The 13,619-nt window shown below is 53.9% G+C and overlaps 1 protein-coding gene across 3 annotated transcripts in view; it reads right to left on the reverse strand.

Moving 5' to 3' along the window:
- LOC142311149 (uncharacterized) overlaps nt 1-13,619 on the reverse strand; it is a 54,219-nt gene that overhangs the window by 21,156 nt on the left and 19,444 nt on the right. The window contains exon 1 of one of the 3 annotated variants that reach the window (XM_075349312.1): nt 329-416. The exons of the other annotated variants lie outside the window; for them this stretch is intronic. The gene's annotated coding sequence lies outside the window, so the exon portion shown is untranslated. Of the gene's footprint in view, nt 1-328; nt 417-13,619 lie in introns of those variants that run through there. 3 annotated transcript variants of the gene reach the window in all.

The raw sequence follows: 13,619 nt of genomic DNA on the forward strand, positions 1-13,619 counted from the left end.
AAAATTGTTTTTTCTCTTTTCCCAATTTTACCTCACTTGGAATTTATTTCCTATTTTTCTGGTAAAACTAATGGAAATTCAAACAACTTGTGCAGCAAAAATAAATAAAACAAGCCACAGTACAACTCTGTGGACACATTAAAAAAAGGCTATGGCTCTTAGGAATAAGGGAAGGAAAAAGTGACAGCTCAAAGTCTAATTCGTCAGGTGCCGAAGGGGTTAAGGGCCTGATGAGCACACATAGGCGGATACTGGACACTGCGGTACCGGTCCGTCCCTGGCGCGGTACCGCAGATAGTATATTCCACACGAGAAGCCTGTGCGTTACCTTGTATCCTCGGCTATCGTGATCGTCCTATGTGACATATGTATTTCTGCAGAACCAGCTTGTTAGGGCTTTGTCCTCTGAACGTATTACAGACAGCTGACATTACCACTAGAGAACAATGCCCAGTTGTCTCCGAGAGCAGGGCCCCATGTCTATGTAGCGTCCGACATGTTGAAGACCAGTGTACGGAGACATGGAGGAGAATATCTTATCAAACATGGCGGCGACGGCGCGGACAGCCTTGACAAGCTCATTCTCCAGATTATGCATTTCTGCGCAGGCTTGTTGCCAAGTGTATCTAGGACAGGGTGAACAGTCGGCGGCCATCTTTGAATAGGTCAATATCCATTTTTTTTCTATTCTACCTCAGTGTAATGACAAGATGCCCTCTTTTCCTAATGCTTCCATATGGGAATGTGTGCATGTATTTACCACAGGAGCCATCAGCACTAATCTGAGTGGGTTGTGTGGTGGATCTGCACACGGATGACCCTAGTATTGATCTTTGCCTCCTATGTGTGTTTCCACAGCAGATATTTTCCACAGCGCTGTTATACCCTCACAGATGCTTTCTGTAGCGTGCGATGCAGATTGCCCATGAATTATGAGGGGGCACTAAGGGTATGTGCCCATGACGCCTTTTTCAGGCGGGTCTACTACGAAAACACTCAAAAGAAAGAACATTTCTATGTAAACTCGACTGGCTGAGCATATATTCAGGTTTTTCAGCGTCTTTTAACTCCACCAAGGCATCTTCCTTTCTGAAGACACTATACTTTCCAATACAATTCAATGGGAAGGCTCAATGGACGCCCAGACCTTTATATCTGCGTTTAACAGCTGCAAAAGACGCTAACCATTTCTTCATTTGTGGAATGGAGAAAAAAAAACAGAAACGCCAGCACAAAACGCTACAAAAACACACATCCGTGTCTCCGGTACATATGAGGTCCGTTTCCACACGTAGCGGAGACACAGACACATGTAGCACTATTAAAATCAATGGGTCTGTGCACATCTTTGTGTTTTGACATGGCTCATGTGTCCGTGTGGAGAAGACGCGTATCTGTGCTCCACACGAAGACATGTCCGTTTCTGCAGGCAGCACCGGTGTGACACGGACCGTACAGTGATGTGATCCGTGTGATATGTAGTGGAGAAAACACCTGTCCCTTAAAAAAAAAAAAAAAATTATACTCACCTGTCTCCGCCTCTGCTGTCTTTTCCGGGTCCCGCTCATTGCATATTCACTGCACTGACTGTAGACCTGGAAGCAGCAGCAGCACTGCAGACCGCAATGTCGGGGATAGGTAAGTATACCAGCTCATGCTGTCCGGGTGGCACACGGATAGGACAGGGACAGCACACGGAGACCATACACACGGAAAAACACTGAATTGCCCCACGGACCATCACACACGTGTGTTAAATGCATGGACGTGTGAAGGAGGCCATCAAGATGCAAAAAGACACCAGGACAAAAGAACATCACACATCCTGAAGCATCTTCCTCTTAGAAAACACAGCAAGTTTGCCAGAGTAAAAGATGTTGTGTGCATATGTGACGCCCTGGGCAAGCCAGGGGTCACAGGTCATCACACCACCACACCCTACATCCCAGTTAGGAACACCAAAGCTACCAAAATCCTTGTTGCCTTCCTCCAGGGGCTGATGTTCACACCAGGGGGTGGGCCAGGCGGTTGGCTCCGCCCACCAAGGAGTACACAGCCCTGGAGGCGGGAGGAACCAGGCAGTCAGCTCAGGGGAGATCTAGAGTTAGAGTTTGGAGGAGCTAAGTGAAATTGAAGTAGTAGTGGAGCAAAGAAGAAAAGGAACAAAAGGGAGCGTAGAAAGGCCTGAAGTGAGTCCAGCTAAGTACAGGACAGGTCAGCAAGGTCTGCAACAGCGGTGATCGTCTGGAGGGGGACTGCTCGGAGGTTGCTGGAAGGACCGCGGTCGAGTAGTGGCCCGGCGGTCTGGAGCAGTATACGAAGGACAGTCAGCACCAGGGCGGGGGCCTCTCGGACCCCGGCAAGGCTAGGAGTCGCCATCATTTGCCGAATCCGTCAGTGAAGGGGACGTCGATCCCCCAACAACCAAGTCCCGATTGAAGACAACCGTCCAACCATTAGTGAGGAACACCGCCACCGCCAGGGCACCAGCTCCTCAGGGCCAGCGTCTGCGGGCAAAGTAGGGCTCCTCCGGCCCATATCCAAGCCGGGGAGCGGGTTACCGGTGGGAACCCATCGCTACCAACTTAGAAACATCAGGTGCAGGTCAGAGGGACATCACTGTTACCTGCTGGGAGAGCAAGTGCAGCCGTCCGTGGGAACCGTCTTTCCAGCCGTGTGGTTTACCGTAAAACTGTGTCAACGTCTCAGGCTGATTGAGTACCACAGTGCCGCAAGGCACAGCGCTGCCCCCGCGTCCCTGCGCCCACCAGGCCCTGCACCCTTCCACTCCATCACCGGGCCCCGGGATCACCAACCCCTACCCACGGAGGGGCAACATAACACCTGGCTGCTCCACATCACCACTCCCGGGATCCCCATATTGAGCAGCGGTGGTGCTACAAATCACCACAACCGTGGGTGGCGTCACGGACAATCTCCCCAACAAAACCCCTTTCACTCACGGGCGAGGAGTGCCGCTCGAGAACCCCCGGGATCTGTCCCACCGCTCGAGCCACCACTGAGCAGCAGCAGCCGGACCCGAGCAGAGGGGTGAGCGCGGTGCCGGCACCCTCCTCCCCGCCCGCGACAACTTGGCGTCACGAACAGGATCTTACCGCTCTGCCGTTGGGTAGAGGTGCGCCTTGTGACCGCCGGAGGTATCCGGCTGAAAATTTCCAGAAGTCGCCATCTTTGGCGCGAAAAGTTCCCGCTCGAGCGTCTTCTCGAGTAGTAGAGGCGCGAAGGCCAAAACTCCGCCCTAATAGAGGAGTGGCCGGAAAGAAGCTAAGGGGGACGGAAACAAGATGTCTGCGCCCGACGGAGCCGCTGGAGGAGCGGTGGTCGCAGCCGCAGTGGCACCCGCGGATGGGAATGGGCCTGCCCAGGTCCCGGCCACACTGGCGGGAGGTGCCGCGGCCCCCGCGCTCGCTCAGGTCATGCCGTTCTCCTTGCCCTATGCGCCCGGAGCTGCCTGGCTACCGCAGTATGACGGGAAACCGGATGCCTTACAGGACTTCCGGAAAAAGCTTAACCCGTTGCTAGAGCTGTACCCCCTGACTGATAAGCAACGTGCAGCGATAGTGCTAGGCCAGTTAACCGGTGCGGCTGAGCAGGAAGCGGAGACCTGGGCCGAGGGGGACCGGCTCTCTGTAGCCACCATCTTTGAGAAGCTACAGACTGCCTTCGAGACCCGGACTGAAGCTGAGCTGAGGATGCAGTTTTACCAGTGCCGGCAACGGGCTGGGGATAGCATTCGGGACTATGCTTTACGTCTGAAAACCGCCCTCCGCACGCTGAAACGGGTGAATCCTATTAATGAGGCGGATAGCAACAAGATGTTAGTAGAGCAATTTGCGCAGGGGATGAGGTCCCCTGAGGATCGTAAACAACTCCGGCTGTGGGCCCTGGAACACCCTGATGTGGACTTTGCTGTGTTAAAGGAACGGGCCATTAAAGCACTACAGCCCCCAGCCTCAGAAGCCCTGGAGCCAGCCCCGTGGCCCATCGAGACAGCTCCCGTGGTGGTGGCCCCTGCTCTACCAACCGCTCCAACGCCTGCAGCCCCAAGCAGCACTATGGAGGAACTGGCAGCCCAGGTCCGTCGCATGGACGGAGACCTCGCCAAGATTCTTGCTGCACTCCAACCGTTGACCAGATCTCAGCCTTCAACACCGATACAGCTTGCCGACAGCCCTGAAGATGTCCCCTGGATGCAGCGGAGAAGTAATAACAATCTGAGGAGCAGGCCTCCCATCTGCTACAAGTGCCGTAAGCCTGGGCACTACATCAGAGAGTGCCCGTTAAACGAGCAACCCCTGGGGCCCCGGGCCAACCCTCAGGAGTAGAACCCCGTGGCCCTTCGGACTGGCGGGACCGGTATATTGGGGCCCGACCCATCATTCCCGTGGTTGTGGACGGCATACCGGTGATGGCTCTCTTGGACACTGGATCCCAGGTAACTACCATACCATATACGTTGTACCAGCGGTATTGGGGGATAGACGAGCTGGCACCCCCAGATACTAGTATAACGCTAATTGCTGCCAATGGACTCCCATTGACCCAAGTGGGGTATAAACAGGTGGCTATGACGGTAGGGCAAGCTGAACTGCAACACCAGGGTATGATTGTGATCATGAATGAACCCAGTGATCACAACCCGAAGATAGTGCTAGGAACCAATGTGATGGAGCACTGTATGGGTGATGTGTTGGCCCTACTGCAGCAGCTGGCCGCCACGGCGGCGGGGAGCCGACAGAGAGCTGTGCAGCGAGAGATCCGAGCCTTGATGTACCGCCAGCATGTAAACTCAACAGGAGGAGAGATTGGTGGGGTGAGAGTGATGGATGTGGCCCCATTGCTTGTGCCCCCTAGGAGTGAGATGATGATCTGGTGTAGAGCAGCGGTAGGGCCTCAGGGGCGTGACTACCCTGCCATGATGGAGCCCATACCCTCTGAGCACTGGCCCACGGTAATGGCTGCCCGAGGGGTGGTAGACGTGAAGAAGGGGAGAATGCCCGTGAGGGTGTTGAACTGTGGGGAGGAAGAAGTCAGGCTTCCCCGGTATGCCACCATTGCCAAGCTACTCACCCTAGATCCCCACACCATCCATGAAGCCAGTCCCTCCGTCTCCCCACCTACTACCAGCACTTCCCCGCTGCAAGGGGAGGTAGGTGAGTGGCACCAGCAGCTACACGTGGGCACTGATGATACCCCTACACATCACAAAGCAGGGGTATACAGGGTGGTGCAGGAGTACGAACAGGTTTTCAGCAAACACCCACTAGACTTCGGGCAGATCAAGGGGGTTCAACACCATATCCCCACCGGGGAACATCCCCCTATCAAAGAGAGGTACAGGCCTATTCCCCCTGCACATTATCAGTGTGCCAAAGATATGTTGCGGAATATGAAGGAGGCAGGGGTTATTCGGGACAGCTGTAGTCCCTGGGCCGCTCTGTTGGTACTGGTCAAGAAGAAGGATGGTACCATGCGGATGTGTGTGGACTACCGGAAGATTAATCAGATAACCCATAAAGATGCCTACCCACTGCCCCGGATTGAAGAGTCTTTGGCCGCGCTGAGAACTGCAAATTACTTCTCTACCCTTGACCTCACCAGTGGGTACTGGCAAGTGGCCGTGGCCCCGGAAGATCGGGAGAAAACCGCCTTCACCACCCCGATGGGGCTCTGTGAGTTTAATAGTATGCGTTCGGGCTGTGCTATGCCCCAGGAACCTTCCAACGGCTGATGGAGTGCTGTCTGGGACACCTAAACTTCGAGACCGTCCTATTGTACTTGGATGATGTGATTGTTTACTCCCAGACGTATGAAGCCCATCTGGAGCACCTGGCCGAAGTGTTTGCGTCCCTTGCCAAATACGGGATGAAGTTGAAGCCCTCTAAGTGCCACCTGCTGAAACCCACAGTGCAGTACCTGGGGCACGTGGTGAGTGCAGAAGGTGTTGCCCCTGACCCTGAGAAGATCACTGCCATCCAGGGCTGGCCAAGACCAACCACCGTGAGGGAAGTAAGGCAGTTTCTGGGTCTGGTGGGGTACTACCGGCGCTTTATCAAAGGGTACACGAAGATGGCTGCCCCCATGCAAGATCTCCTCGTGGGACAGACCAAAGGTGGTAGACCCATCGGAGCCCCACTGGTGTGGGAAGACAAGCATGAGGAATCCTTCTGCCAGCTGAAAGCGGCCTTGACCGGAGAAGAGGTCCTGGCGTATCCCGACTATGGCTGCCCGTTCATCCTCTACACAGACGCCAGAAATGTGGGGCTAGGAGCAGTCCTGTCCCAGGTCCAGGATGGGAAAGAGAAAGTGATTGCTTATGCTAGCCGGAAGCTTCGGCCAACTGAAAGGAATCCGGAGAATTACAGCTCCTTCAAGCTCGAGCTTCTGGCATTGGTATGGGCTATCACGGAGAGATTCCGTCACTACTTGGCCGCAGCAAAATTCACCGCTTTTACGGACAACAATCCGTTGACTCACCTGGATACGGCCAAGTTGGGCGCGTTGGAGCAGCGGTGGGTGGCCCGGCTAGCCAACTATGACTTCACCATCAAGTACCGTGCTGGTCGTGTCAACATTAATGCTGATGCACTCTCCTGAATGCCCCATTTGTCAGAAGAAGGGTGCGAGGATGATGACCTCGAGGAGATCGAGTTGCCTGCATTTCACCGGCCCTAAACCGAGAGGATACAGGTACACCAACAATGGGTGGACTTGGACCCACGGCCCAGTCAAGAGTGGCAGGAAGCTCAGAACCAGGCGCCGGCTGTCCGCCTCGTCAAGACCCTGGTGGAACAAGGTGCTGTTGGGATAGACCCTGCCGCCCCGACTGAAGCCCAGCGCTTGTGGAAAGAACGGAAGCGGCTGTATCTACATCAAGGGAAGCTGTACCGTGAGCTGATCAACCCGAAGACTCATGAGAAAATCTGCCAGTTGGTTATTCCCCAAGCTGATGTGCCTACTGTTTTGCGGGCATACCATGATGGTGCCGGGCACTTCGGGTGGAAAAAGCTGGAGATGCTGTTGAGAGAGCGGTTCTACTGGAGTGGGATGCGGGAGTCGGTGGAAGCCTGGTGCCGGGAGTGTGGCCCTTGCACGCTGAGGAGGAAGGACGAGACCAGCCAGAGGGCACCCCTGCACCCAATCATCACACATCAGCCGCTGGAACTGGTCGCCCTAGACCATGTCAAGCTCACCCCCAGCCGAAGTGGGTACGCCTATGCGTTGACCATCGTAGACCACTATTCAAGATTCATGGTGGTTGTCCCCGTCAAGGACCTAACTGGCAGAACTGCTGCTCGAGCGTTCCAGGCTTATTTCTGCCGCCCACATGGATATCCAGAAAAAGTGCTTACTGACCAAGGCCCGGCTTTTGAAGCGGAGGTGTTCCACGAGTTTTGCCAGTTGTACGGCTGTAAGAAGATCCGGACCACCCCTTACCATGCCCAGACCAACGGCATGTGTGAGAAGATGAACCACTTGGTCCTGGGACTCCTCAAGACGTTACCGCTGGAAGAGCGGAACCTGTGGCCGGAGAAGCTACCTGACTTGGTCGATATGTACAACAATATCCCGTCCAGCTCGACAAAGTGCACCCCAGCATACCTAATGAGGGCTCGTCCCGGCCGCCTGCCGGTGGACCTGGAAATAGGGTTGGAGTCCCCGGAAGCACTCCCTTCGACAGCTGAATGGGAAACTCGGCGGAGAGCACAATACCGGCAGATTCAGGAATATGTGGAGAAGAACCTAAGTCGAAGTCGAGAACAGCAAGAGCAGCGATTCAACCAGAGAGCGTCTGCGGGCCCTTTCCAGCCAGGAGATGTGGTGTTAAAGCGGAAGAGGAAGACCCACAAGCTGGATGATCAATGGGAACCAATCCCCTACGTCATACAACCCACAGGGTGGGAAGATGGGAAGGCCTACCAGATCAGTCGTGACCAAGGGGGCACTTTGGCCACGGTTTCCCGGGACCATCTGAAAAGGTGCCCACCAGCACTGAGGGCAACGGCTGAAGTACCAGTCCCTCCACCAGCAGAGAAGGCAAAAGAGGTGATCCACACGGTGATGGGTGACTTTCCAGCAGACTGGCCTACACAGAACGGCGCGGTGATTCTTCCAGTGATATTGTTCCCACAACCTGTGGATGAAGAAGTGGTGGAAGCGGTCGACCGTGAGCCAGAGCCAGTGCCAGTGCCCAGGGATGAACCTGTACCCAGCTCCCCTATGCCTCCGCCTGCCCCACACGATAGAAGGGAGGAGGAACCGGTTGTTCCCTCTGCCCCACTGCATAGCCCCACTGACACCGGACCCCGAAGGTCCACCCGTCCCAACCTAGGTAGACCCCCACTTAGGTACAGGGAGACTGTCCTTTAAAGAGGGGGGGGGTCAGGAAGTCTGTGTGAGTTCTTGTTTAAAAGTTTGAAAAGTTTTGAGAATGATAAGAAAAAATGATGATTACCGAGTACTTCACCTGATTCTTTGTGATTGAACCGGCCGGAGCCGGCACCGTTGTCCCCGTGGGGACCGTTAAAAAAGTTTAGCATGGGAACTATCCATGGACAAGCCTGTGAACTTGCAGGGCAACCACAAACGTTAAGTGGCTTGTAAATATGTTGTTTTACTGTACCGTTTCCGCATTGCCGCCTCCGGAGAGGCAGGTTGGAGGGAGGGCCCTCAGCAGAGCAGGCTGGGGCCCAGCCACCAAAGGAACCGGTGGCTACCCTCTGGAGGGGAAGGACAGATCCCGCTTGGGTAACTTGTGCTGGACTGTGGGTCAAGGGGTACTGCCTGGGCTTTAGGGGCAGCATCAGGGCCAGGTTGCTTGGGTGGGAGAGCGGAAACCGTACCCGTAAAACTGTTTAGTAACGTTTAAGAGATGTGCCTCCCGTTGTGGGATGATGTTATGCTTTATATGTTTACTTTTTACAATTTACAGAAAAATAAAACCGGTGTTGGACGGGCAGCCCGCGGACGGTCTGCATTTTGCTAAGGGGGAATGTGACGCCCTGGGCAAGCCAGGGGTCACAGGTCATCACACCACCACACCCTACATCCCAGTTAGGAACACCAAAGCTACCAAAATCCTTGTTGCCTTCCTCCAGGGGCTGATGTTCACACCAGGGGGTGGGCCAGGCGGTTCGCTCCGCCCACCGAGGAGTACACAGCCCTGGAGGCGGGAGGAACCAGGCAGTCAGCTCAGGGGAGAGCTAGAGTAAAGCCTGCTTTACATGGTACGATCGATTGTGCGATTTCACAATCGATCGTACCCGCCCCCGTCCTTTCTGCGTCACGGGCAAATCGCTGCCCGTGTCGCACAAAGTCAGTAACCCCCGTCACACATACTTACCTCTTGTGCGACCTCGCTGTGGGCGGCGAACGTCCACTTCCTGAAGTGGGAGGGACGTTCGGCGTCACAGTGACGTCACACGGCCGCCGGCCAATAGAAGCGGAGGGGTGGAGATGAGCAGGATGTAAACATCCTGCCCACCTCCTTCCTTCCACATAGAGCCGGCGGCGGCCGCGGGAGGCAGGTGAGCTGGTCATCGTTCCCGTGGTGTCACACGGAGCGGCGTGTGCTACCACGGAAACGATGATCAACCAAATTAAACGATATTATGGAACCTAACGAGCAGTACCCGACTCACGATTTGTGAGCGATACTGCGTCGCTAGGAGGTGTCACACAGGCCGGCATCGCCAGCGATGCCGGATGTGCGTCACAAAAACCGTGACCCCGACGATCTATCGCACGATAGATTGTCTGGTGTAAAGCAGCCTTTAGAGTTTGGAGGAGCTAAGTGAAAGTGAAGTAGTAGTGGAGCAAAGAAGAAAAGGAACAAAAGGGAGCGTAGAAAGGCCTGAAGTGAGTCCAGCTAAGTGCAGGACAGGTCAGCAAGGACTGCAACAGCGGTGATCGTCTGGAGGGGGACTGCTCGGAGGTTGCTGGAAGGACCGCGGTCGAGTAGTGGCCCGGCGGTCTGGAGCAGTATACGAAGGACAGTCAGCACCAGGGCGGGGGCCTCTCAGACCCCGGCAAGGCTAGGAGTCGCCATCATTTGCCGAATCCGTCAGTGAAGGGGACGTCGATCCCCCAACAACCAAGTCCCGATTGAAGACAACCGTCCAACCATTAGTGAGGAACACCGCCACCGCCAGGGCACCAGCTCCTCAGGGCCAGCGTCTGCGGGCAAAGTAGGGCTCCTCCGGCCCATATCCAAGCCGGGGAGCGGGTTACCGGTGGGAACCCATCGCTACCAACTTAGAAACATCAGGTGCAGGTCAGAGGGACATCACCGTTACCTGCTGGGAGAGCAAGTGCAGCCGTCCGTGGGAACCGTCTTTCCAGCCGTGTGGTTTACCGTAAAACTGTGTCAACGTCTCAGGCTGAGTGAGTACCACAGTGCCGCAAGGCACAGCGCTGCCCCCGCGTCCCTGCGCCCACCAGGCCCTGCACCCTTCCACTCCATCACCGGGCCCCGGGATCACCAACCCCTACCCACGGAGGGGCAACATAACACCTGGCTGCTCCGCATCACCACTCCCGGGATCCCCATATTGAGCAGCGGTGGTGCTACAAATCACCACAACCGTGGGTGGCGTCACGGACAATCTCCCCAACAAAACCCCTTTCACTCACGGGCGAGGAGTACCGCTCGAGAACCCCCGGGATCCGGCCCACCGCTCGAGCCACCACTGAGCAGCAGCAGCCGGACCTGAGCAGAGGGGTGAGCGCGGTGCCGGCACCCTCCTCCCCGCCCGCGACACATATATAACAGTGACAACAGTGCCCTCATAACTCTCCAATGCCCCAATAACAATCAACAGTCCCTCATAACAATCACACACTGCCCCCCGCAACAGTTCAGTGATAGCTGGGGGGGGTACCTCCATAACAATAAAGCCACAGGGCTCACGTAACAGCATGTGACATCTACAGTGCAGTGATCGGGGTGGCAGGACCCTGGGTAGTTTAGAAGGCGAGCCCCTCCATCCCGAAATATTATGTGACAATCATCTTTTGATAGATCATGTGATCGGTCACGTGATTAGCACACAGATGCAGACCTGTAGATGCCAAACGAAAAAAAAAACAAACAAACAGTGGCACGTGTAGCACTCAGCACACTTTTTTTTACTTATACACAACACTATACATAATAAAGCAGGGGTGGGAAATTAATTCAACATAGCCTCCTATTTACAGCATGAGCCCCCACATAGCCCCTATATACAGTATGAGCCCCCACATAGCTCCTATATACAGCATGAGCCCCCAAATAGCTCCTATATACAGCATGAGCCCCCACATAGCCCCTATATACAGTATGAGCCCCCACATAGCTCCTATATACAACATGAGGCCTACATAGCTGCTATATACAGCATGAGACCCCACATAGCCCCATATATACAGTATGAGCCCCCACATAGCCTCCTATATACAGCATGAGACCCCACATAGCCTCATATATCCAGTATGAGACCCCACATAGCTCCAATATACAGTATGAGCGCCCACATAGCTCCTATATACATTATGAGCCTCCACATAGCCTCCTATTTACAGTATGAGCCCCATATAGCAACTAAATACAGTATGAGCTGCACATAGCTCCTATATACAGTATGATCCCCCACATAGCCTCCTATATACAGTATGAGCTCCACATAGCCCCTATATACAGCATGTGCCCTTATACAACCTCCTAAATACAGGATGAGCCCCACATATCCCCCTATGTACAGAATGAGCCGCCACATAGCTCCTATAAACAGTATGAGCCCCCACATAGACTCCTATATACAGCCTGAGCCCCATATATCCTTCAATTTACAGTATGAGCCTCACATAGCCCCTATATACAGAATGAGAGCCCACATAGCTTCCTACAAACAGCATGAATCCCACATAGCCTCCTATTTACAGCATGAGCCCCCACATAGCCCATAAATACAGTATAAGCCCCACATAGCCCTAAATACAGCAGGAACCCCACATAGCCTCCTGTGTACAGCAATGAAACCCACATAGGAGGAGCCCCTCATAGCCTTCTATATACAGCATTAGCCCCAAATAGCCTCCTATATACAGCATGGGCCCCGCATAGCCTCCTATATATAGCATAAGCCCCACATAGCCCATGTATACAGTAGGAGCCCCACATAGCCCCTATATAAAGCAGGAGCACACACATAGCCCCTGTATACAGTAAGAGCCCCATATAGCTCCTGTATATAGTATGAGCCCCCAAATAGACCCTATATACTGCATGTGCCCTTACACAGCCTCCTAAATACAGGATGAGCCTCACATAGCCCCTACACACAGCATGAGCCCCAAATAGCCCATATCTACAGCAGGAGCACACATATAGCCTCTGTATACAGTAGGAGCTCCACATAGCCCCTATATACAGTATGAGCCCCACATAACCCCTATATACAGCAGGAGCACACATATAGCCCCTGCATACAGCAGGAGCCCCAGATAGCCTCCTATATACAGCAGGAGCCCCCACATAGTCCCTATATAAAGGAACACATTCCAAACACATATAAGAAAAATTAAAACACATATTTCGGTCCTGTTCCCAACGTCACTCTGCTCCAATCCACCTGTCTCCACATCCTCTTGATGCCGCTGGCTGATGACATAATCGTACTGGCAACGGGAGCACCCTGAGCTACGCTACCACTCTGTATTGCCGCAATGTAGTTGCTAGAAAGCTCCCTGCCTGGAGATCTGCGTTGGGGGAATGGGAGCAAGGTAGCTGTTGCCTCACACAACATTATAATGAGGGCAATCTGGCCATGGGCCCCCTGGAACGTGGGGCCCTGAGCCGTAGCCCAGATTGCCCTCATTATAATCCACCTATGAGGCTGATGCTACATGGCGATTTTGACTGTGACACAAGGCACAGTCCTGGTTCCTTGTATCTCCATTAAGCCTGTGCATCTGAAAGTGCAGCAGGCACAATAACATCAATACATCATGCCTGTTGTGCGAAGGCAGCAGCAGCGCATCAGGATAAAGGGGGAAGGTGAGGGTGAGGTAGATTTTTTTTATTATCTGTAATTGTGAGACAATTGCTATACTGTGTATGTGTATGTGTGTGTGTGTGTGTGTGTCTGTGTGGTGGGGGGTGTCACCATATCGTGTGATGCATCATACTATATGTAGGGCTGTGTAGGGTCATCATATGATGTGAGGGGGGGGTGTCACCATATCGTGTGATGCATCATACTATATGCAGGGCTGTGTAGGGTCATCATATGATGTGAGGGGGGGTGTCACCATATCGTGTGATGCATCATACTATATGTAGGGCTGTGTAGGGTCATCATATGATGTGAGGGGGGGTGTCACCATATCGTGTGATGCATCATACTATATGTAGGGCTGTGTAGGGTCATCATATGATGTGAGGGGGGGTGTCACCATATCGTATGATGCATCATACTATATGCAGGGCTGTGTAGGGTCATCATATGATGTGAGGGGTGGGTGTCACCATATCGTGTGATGCATCATACTATATGTAGGGCTGTGTAGGGTCATCATATGATGTGAGGGGGGGGTGTCACCATATCGTGTGATGCATC

The sequence above is a fragment of the Anomaloglossus baeobatrachus genome, chromosome 5 (assembly GCF_048569485.1).
Source record: "Anomaloglossus baeobatrachus isolate aAnoBae1 chromosome 5, aAnoBae1.hap1, whole genome shotgun sequence".
Lineage (NCBI taxonomy): Eukaryota > Metazoa > Chordata > Amphibia > Anura > Aromobatidae > Anomaloglossus > Anomaloglossus baeobatrachus.